Source organism: Balaenoptera physalus (genome assembly GCF_965194825.1).
Source record: "Balaenoptera physalus genome assembly, chromosome: 5".
NCBI lineage: Eukaryota > Metazoa > Chordata > Mammalia > Artiodactyla > Balaenopteridae > Balaenoptera > Balaenoptera physalus.
This window is the reverse complement of record NC_138884.1, coordinates 132,670,921-132,680,249: the sequence shown is the minus strand read 5'-3', so window position 1 is coordinate 132,680,249 and position 9,329 is coordinate 132,670,921.

Here is a 9,329-nt window from a genome sequence, read left to right as displayed (position 1 = left end):
CTCAAAAAATAATTTCAGTGACATGCAATTGTCTTTTCTCCTAGATTCTTGGGGATTTGATCATGCAGGAAACAACTAGTTTAGTGGCAGTAACCCTTATAAACAACCTCTAAATAAAAAAATAAATCAAGGACACTCAAGGAATAATGCATGATAAAAGTGAGAACCGTTTCTGGGATCCCTCTTCACAGCAGACACCAAAGGACTGTTTTAACAGACTATAATCTCCTCTCTCCTGCTGTACTGAATTAGAACCCCTACATTTTATTAGCATCATTATCATCATCATTATTGCCTCGAAAAATGGACTGCCGTTTTAATTTCAGAAAATTGATTTTCCCAACATAATGAGAATAGCGGCAGAAGGTTGGTAAACCCCTGACATGCACCTAAACGTTCTTCCTCTTACACGGAGGAAATGGACCCTGAGGGATTTACAAACATGATTTGGAACCTCTGGAAAATAAAACCAAGGATGAATCAAATGGGATTAAGTTCAGATTTCTCATATAAAGCAACATCAATAGTTCTTTCAAAATGATTCTTGAAATCAGTGCTCATAAATATGTAATGCACTTTTTATCCAAAAGACCTGTTTAAATCCTCATATAGTAAATGATTTATTTCAAGATTAGGCACTCAGCACAAAGCAGGCACCCTCTGATCAAGTGGGAATAAAAATCTGTGAAAGCAAGTGGTAAAGCATTATGTAAATGTAAACGGCTGTGATGATGATTATCCTGTGAACTGGTATGTTTGAAGGAAGAAAACCAAAAAAAAAAAAAAACCCCAGCTATGTATTCTTCAGAAAAATATCCACTATCTGTCCTTTCTTTTCAGGCTCTGTTCCTACCTCTTGCTGCCTTTCATCCGTTAATGCAAATCCTTGCAGCACCTTTTAATCATCTGCCTATTGGCAATTAACTAATTTTAAGACTGTCTTTACAAACCAAAGGGAAATGGAGATTTAGAAATTATTCACTTATTTTTATCAATGTATGCTGCCAAACTGGAGATTTTTGTCTCCGAAGGGTAGGATTTGAGGCAAAATTCCAATCCTTCCCCATAAAGTTGGTTGAATCATCTCTATTTACTACATCTGGGCTCTCCTCAGGATGGATTTAGAGACAGATTAATCTTTAAACATCAGATGCTGTTGAAACACAAAACAGCCTTTATTATCAAAGTTGCAAACTTCAGGCTTAAGTCTTTTAAGACCCGAGACCCTGTATCTTTGGAGAAAACATATGCAGAATGCATGTGCCTTAAGTTACTTAGCCTTATTTTCCTTTTGTGCTAAGGGTTTTGAAATCAACAGGATTAAGTTGCAGATAGTTGGGTTTTATCCAGATCTTTATTTTTGACTCTAAAAAAGGATTGAAGAAGGCTTTGATGAAATGGACATAGGGTTAGCATTCAATAGGGGCTCAACTCCAGGGGAGAAGCCTGACTTCGAGGAAGCAGAACAGTATATGTTGCTTGATTTTCTGGTCCGTGATTTCAATTCGCTGATGCTTAAGCACATGGCACAAAATAAAGTGTACAGGAGTTATAAATCTTGGTATATGCCATTAAATCCATAAATCCTTTTCAGTTATTGAAGAAATACTAAATAACATGAAGCTAGGATAAATATTTCCCAAGCTTCAGGTTTTCAATTTAGCGTCTCCTCTGATTGCTTCCTGAATGAACTACGTCAATATGAATAATGATGTTAATCATACGGCCATTCCTTTCAGAGGTTACAGAATCTACAGTACTCTATGTAAATTTATCTAGGAGGAAAAGTACATCATAAAGTATGAGATAAAGCACGAGTGTTCACTGAAGCTTGCTATACGCAAGGTTGTTCTGCCTTGTAGGAATTTACAGTGTAGATTTGGGTTTAGCACATAAACTTATACAAAGATAACTTTCACTACTAGGCATTCGGTAAGCCCTAAAGAAGTACTACAGCTAACAAATGCCAGAGGAGCTTTTCGGGGAACAGAGATCTCTGTGGGCTGGACAGACCAGGGAAGGCTGAGAAAAAGATAGAATTTAAGCAAATAAAGAGTAGTGGGAATGGGAAAGCACAATATACTAACAAAGGGGCCCAGATACTAACACTCATGGCATAGTCCCAGGACTATGGGGAGAGAGAAGGTGTGGAGGTGAAAATACAGGCCTGGAAGGAGAGAAAGGCAGGAAATAGCATTAGTTGAGTTTATAGGAATTAAAACGTAGACCATTCACCATGTAATACTGAGCTCCAAGGAAACTTAGAAATCATTTTCATGTAATTTGGGGCAAGAGTCTTAACCTCTGCTTGCCTCAATTTCCTTGTCTATAAGACGGAGTTAATAACAACAGTAATAATGACACTATCTTACAATGCATTAAACAAATATTGGTTGTCATCTTACCCAGGCCCCTCAGCTTACATTTTCATTTCGTTTAATATACCATTTCTGTGTTGATTTAATCAGCCTCAACGTGCGAAGTCTACGCAGTGAGGCTAGTACCCCCGAATCCAGCCCACAACGTGTCCTCTTTAAGAGGAACTGAAGGCAGTAAATTCTCCCCACTGGCCTGGAGGAGGGAAGAGGCCCTGAGAGAACAGGGAGCCAGTTTCCCAAAAAGATCACACCATTTACCCACTGACGTTCTGATCCAAGGGTGGCCATGGGAGAAGAGCATCATGGCGTCAGATCAGAGGGAATGCCCGCCAGCACCTCTTCTCCCCGCGGCCAGCCAGCTCTCTGACTTACAGTTTGAGGTTGCTGATCAAATAGACCAAAGGCAGTGGATGCCTGGAACACGGACTCCCGCGTCTCGGGCTCCTCCAATGGCTCTGACAGCAGTAAAGTTACTCATTTTCCAACCTTGGCACCCTGTCAAGGGCCCCAGCAAGAGAGGAGACGGCCCTTTGCCCATTTCTTTCAGAGCATCTTGATTTTTTAGTAATGCCTCTCTCATCCCTGGAGCACTTCAAGCCACAGACTCATGGAACCGCTTCCTTGCGACCCACTTCATTTTGTTTACTTAAAGATTGTTTTCGTGACTTTTAAAAAGCCGTGCTTGCATCTGGGATTTGTAATTCTAAGTCAGAGAAAGACAGTTGTTATGTATTGTTTAAAATTTGTTTAATAAAAAGGAATTTCTTTGAAAACATCAGGCCAAGCTTATGATGTAAATTTACTGTCTGTAAATTTACAGTGTAGTGACAGAAACTATAACACAGTATGTTAATTGATCAGTGTTGTAAGAAACATTCACTACAGCAGTGAAAGAGTATATGGTGTTTTGTTTAAAAGATATTAACTCAAGATGAGAAATAAGATGTTTTTCTTTGGGGTAATTTTCCCTTTTATGGTGTTTTTTTTCTTTTTGTCCATCTATATTTGCCAACTTTTCCATAACAAATAGAAATGTCTTACATAATTAGAAAAGAAAACGCAAATAAGATGTTGATAATATGACTTCAGACTATCCAGCAGGTGATCTTCAACTGAAAATTTCAACTGAAAATTAGAAATTAATCCTGGCCTTTGGCAACGGTTCTTTAGAAGAGGAAGGTGAAGTTTTAAAGGAGCACTTCTCTTGATGCACCAAGTCCGCAGTCTAGATTTCCATGTGGCTCAAGCAAAAAGATAGCAGGAGACAGTAAGGTCTTTCAGAGACCTCACCTTGGTTTTGCATTACGTAAATGCTACCTAAGACTTTCTTTTTTAAAAAATTTATCTGGTTGTGCCGGGTCTTAGTTGCAGCACGCAGGCTCCTTAGTTGTGGCATGCGAACTCAGTTGCAACATGCACGTGGGATCTAGTTCCCTGACCAGGGATCGAACCTGGGCCGCCTGCATTGGGAACGTGGAGTCTTAACCACTGCGCCACCAGGGAAGTCATTCTACCTAAGACTTTTCGTCATACAAAAGCAAATCCTGGGACTTAAACCTTAACTGCTCCTTACCATTGGGGAAAAACCACTTGTAGTCCTCTATTCAGTGAAACATGTACTGAGGATCTATGCTGATCATTGTAGGGAAAGGAGGGCAGAAAACACGGCCCTCATTCTGAAACTAAGGAGCCTACGTCATAGAAGGGCGGATAAAACATGAGCTGTACCATGAGAAAATGGCCCCATGACACAAGGTAAGACCATGATTAGTGCCATTCCCAGATGACTCTGGGCCTCGTTCTTCTGAGCACTTGGTGGGATTGTTCTCCCTGCCCCTCTGAAGTTAGCTGGGGCATGAGATTTGCTCTGGCTATTGAAATGCATATCACTTCTGAGCAGCAGCTCTAAGAACTAATGCACAGCTCACTCCATCCCCTTCCTCTTGCCACGTTGACTGTGCTAGTCCAGTTAGTGACAGTTCCAGCAATATGAACATTCAAGGTCCCTGAATACGAACACTGTAGAGCAGAGTTCCTGCCAGCCTGAGATGGACACGGAGCGTGAGCAAGAAATAAAATTTTGTGGTTTTAAAACACTAAGATTGGGCTTCCCCGGTGGCGCAGTGGTTAAGAATCCACCTGCCAATGCAGGGGACACGGGTTCGAGCCCTGGTCCGGGAAGATCCCACATTCCGTGGAGCAACTAAGCCCGTGCGCCACAACTACTGAGCCTGCGTTCTACAGCCCATGCTCTAGAGCCCGTGAGCCACAACTACTGAGCCCGCGTGCCACAACTACTGAAGCCCGCACGCCTAGAGCCCGGCTCCGCAACAAGAGAAGCCACCGCAATGAGAAACCTGTGCACCACAACGAAGAGTAGCCCCCGCTCGCCGCAACTAGAGAAAGCCCGCACGTAGCAACAAAGACACAACGCAGCCAAAAATAAATAAATTTTAAAAAAACAAACAAAAGACACTAAGATTTGGGTTTGTTTTTTCCGGTAAAATAACCTCACTCATCCTGGTTAATGCACAGTTAATTGTCACACAATTCTGTTAGTTACTCTTATTATCTCCATGTTACAACTTTAGGAACTGAGCCATAAAGAAAAGCCTCCCCATGGGAGGTTAAATGGGGATAGTTCCAAACCATAACCCATTTTATATTTAAGGAAACTGAGTCTTATATACTAAATGGCCTGCCAAAGGTCACACAATAAGTAAAAGGATCATAGTCAAACCGGTTCTCTTCTCAATGCCTTGCAGTAAGGGGTTATGGCCAAATGATTGGTTTAACAAGAGGTGGCCTAAGTAAGAAAGACCTCTAGACCTCAGAAATAGGGTAGCTTTAGAAAAGAACTAGGATCTGAACTGGAGTCAGAATGGTCAAGTTTATCAAGCAGTGAACAGGCAGGAGAAACAGCATGACGCCCAGGTAGAGATGTAGGGAGACCACTTGGCAACACTGCATCCAGGTCCCGATAGAGGGGTGGTGGTAGAGCATTCTGAAAAGGCAGTCTGGAGACAGATTATATAAATCCTTCAATGCCATCCTTAGGAGTTTTGACCTATTTGCTGGCAACCGGGAGACAATGGATGACTTAAGGGAAGTGGTGGTTCAGTATATTAATTTACCAGTTAACCATTCAAGCGATACGTTTGAAGGGCCTGAATAGCATTTTAGCTTTTGCAATAGAGAGAAGATCAATCTAATATATTTCATGAAGGAGGAAGCCCAGGACCAGGCTAGTTGATTGATTAGAGGAGAGGCAGATGGGAATGAGTATGTAAATATCTGTGTTGAGTGGAATGCTGCTTTATAATTGCACCCATAGGGAATTTGCTTAAATATCTAAGGCTATAGATTTACCAAATTCATCTATTTCACTAGCAGCTCAGACCTAGGAATTCTAGAAAAACAGACTGTAGGCATGGGTTTTCACGAAAGATTGGCTTGCCACTTACTACTTGTGTGACCTGGGAAACTTGGTTAAAGTTTTACAAATCTCAGTTACTGCATCTTTAAAATAGACCTAGTAAGACCACCTCAAGGGATTAAATACACAAGTGCATATAAGGACCCTGCAAGTTTCCTGGTTCATAGCAGGCAACCAATAAACATCAGTTTCTTTCATTAGCATTCCAAACGAGACGGAGGTCCATACTATTATCCAACATTGTTTAATACTCCCTAAGAACCCACAATGTGGATTTTATAAATCTTGACTCAGCTAAACTACTTTGCAAAATTCTACTCATTTTTCTTAACCTATTTTTTTTCCTAAAATCTCTTACTATTAACTTAGTATGACTATTTATACTTTAAAAATTGAAAAGTTTAGACATCATGGTAAAGTTGCTCCTTGACAACTTGGTGACATAGAAAGAACTGAATTAAGAACTACAACAGGTCATGAAGCCTTTCCCCGGTTTAGAGGATATTCCACAACAGACATTGACCATCACGAGCAGAAAAGAGGATATAGGAGAAGAGGCTAGAGGTCCTACAGCTTTCTTCAGCTACTCATTCAAGAATCACAATACTTCATTGTGAAAGATGAATCTCTCTCTAATATTTATGATAACCTATTACTGCCACCTCTTTCCCCAACCCTGATGCACATTAAGTTGGGCAGAGAAATGTTTAAAAGAGTGGTGGTCACACCATATCAAATGCGGCTAATACTCTGATCCACTGCCATGTTATCACCCACAAAACCTCTTTCCAAGGAAGTGGTGTCTGGGGAAGACAGCCTTTCAACAGGAGAGACATACCATCCTGGAACATACTAAAACTCCTGTGCTGGAGAGTGAGTTCAGGCTTACATGTACTGAATATTAAGTAAATATACATTGTAAATATCTTGTTTTCCTATGCAGTTTATTATTTCTCATAATAACATCAATAAATAGCTGCTATCCATGTTTTAGACATTATTTTTAGCACTTACAAAGTAAACATACTTTAAAATTCTTTGGTATTGAAGGAAGGATTTCCAGAAATTATGCTGACACTAGCACTGTCTGTTGCTCTGTTGTATCAAGTATAACTTTCTCAAAGCCTTGAGCAGTTCTCAGTTTCTAGGGCTACAGCATAAAAGAGCGCCAAGAAATATTACAAGCTTAATTCATTTCTGAGCGATCAGTTGACATGAAGGTAAGTAATTTTGCTAACACAATAATTTATAATAATTAAATAATTTTATAATAATTTTATAACACAAATTCCCCGGCCAAATAAAATAAAATAAATAAATACCTCAAATACACTCCCATGCCTGAAGTTAAAAAGGCAACCAACAGCTATGGTGCATGCACCCAGAGATTCACTCACTGTGTGCATCTTACATCTTAGAGCTGAGCTGCAATCTTGGTGCTGAGCTGCAATCTCATCTTTCCTCAGCACAACAACGTTTTCTTCCCTAGACCCCGACGTGTTCAAGAATAAAGAATCAGGTCACCATTTCCTCTGAATACCAAAATTTCACAGCCTAGCCACTCTTGTTCACTGTGGTCCAAAGCACAGTTAGAAATATGCAGCAAATTTTACCAGCATTTCACTCAGAAATTAGTCTCCTCACTACTTAAAAGAATGAAACTGTCTTAACCTGGAATTCACATGACAGGAAAAACAAAACAGCTCTGAATAGCCAAGCGAGTTATCCAATATCCTTATTTAAAAACAACAGCAACAACAGCAATAGTCAGGGAATCTAGTTAATGCGGGTAAGAGCATATTCTTTAAATTGTAAGATTCTTTTGCATAAACCAATTGCAGTTTAATGAGGTTTCCCTGTAGTTCATTTTCAGTGAGTTTATTATAAAAGAACATCTGCAATATTCCTACTTTTTAAGAATCCAATTGTTCTTATCTCTATCATGTTAGTTGTTTGTTATCATAAGTTTACCACTTTTTTATTAAAGATAATTGCAATAGAATTAGTTATTGAGAAAGGGAATAGGAAAAACATTAAATCCCAGGAGGAAAAAAGATTCTATCTGACTAACAGCATTATTATTAATAAAGCATGCAACAAGGAAACCAGAAAATACCTTGTTAATTAGAACTGCTCTCGAGTAAGAATTTTCCAAAGGATGTCATAGGCCTCAGTCATGACTGGTTCTTAAATTATATATGTTTACATGCACTGTGGTATTTTTTTAAAGTTTACCAATAACCCAAAAAGCTCTGGGCGCATATACAAAAAATAATTTTTAAAATACCACGATTAAATTAGATTCTGTGGTTAAAAAAAGAAAATCTAAACCTTAAACTACCCCATAAAAGAGGAGGAAAGAAAAAAATAACCCCACTGGATAGTCATAGAATGCCAAACCAAAACTATATACTTTTGTCCCATGCCCCAAATGTCAAAAAACTTGGGATAAAAACAACCACAACCAACCCTCATGCCACCTTCTACACACAGCCACACTGCTGGCACACAAGCCCTGCATGTGATGTTCCAGTGATAACCATATGCATACATCTGGTCAACTGCTTTCCAAGCATAGGAATGACCTATAGACTTGATTCCATCTTTTCTGAGGAGAGAGGCAACATCCAACTCCGAAACCACACCCTAGCCACTTCCTAGCCTCAAACCCGCTGGCCAGCAAAACCTTTGGGAGATGGGCCAAATGGCTATGGAAACCGTACAGCTTCAATTTTCTTCTCTTCTGGTGCAGTCATTTACCAGAACTGTCACCAAGTAGCAAAATGCGCTGGTTTGAGTCTCAGCTTTCTTTGCTTTCCCTCTCCCACCCTCTGGTAGAGACGCTAAACAGCAATAAAATCTCCAAGAGGCTGCGAGCCAGATAACAACACTGTCCCTTAGATAATCAAGAGATAACTGGGGCTTCTGGAAACAGCGAAGAACATAAAACACACAGGATCCTACAAGAACAGGCTACAGCTGCAGCAGGATGTGAAACATCTTAGGGAGGAGATCACACTGTGGTACTGGATATCGAAGGAATAAAATACATGCATTCTAAATGCCTACAGTCCTTTCAAACATCAGGTCACGGTGTGACACGTCATCAGAGTACCCTGGGGCTGAGGATACAGGAAAGCAGAGGGCGGGAGAAGCAGAGTGAAGAAATCTGGTAGTGGACGGCCTTCTTACATCTACCTTTCCAAAGTATAAGAAGAAAATTGCTACATGATTTGTACTTGATTCGTATAGTAAAAAATACAATCATGTAACTAAAGCTCTGGCACAACCTCTGGCTTGGGTATGAGGTCAATAAATGATATCAACTTGATTTATTCATTTCACAACTCTGACTGAGCACCTACTACCTAGCTGGCAGTCTGTTGATCACCATGATTACAGAGACTAAAAAACCTATTTCTTACCTTCAGGGATCTCCTCAGCTCTGTGATGCTAAAGGTCTTCCAGAGCAAAACCAGAAACTGGAGAAGGGCTGTAGAATATGTAACTATTCT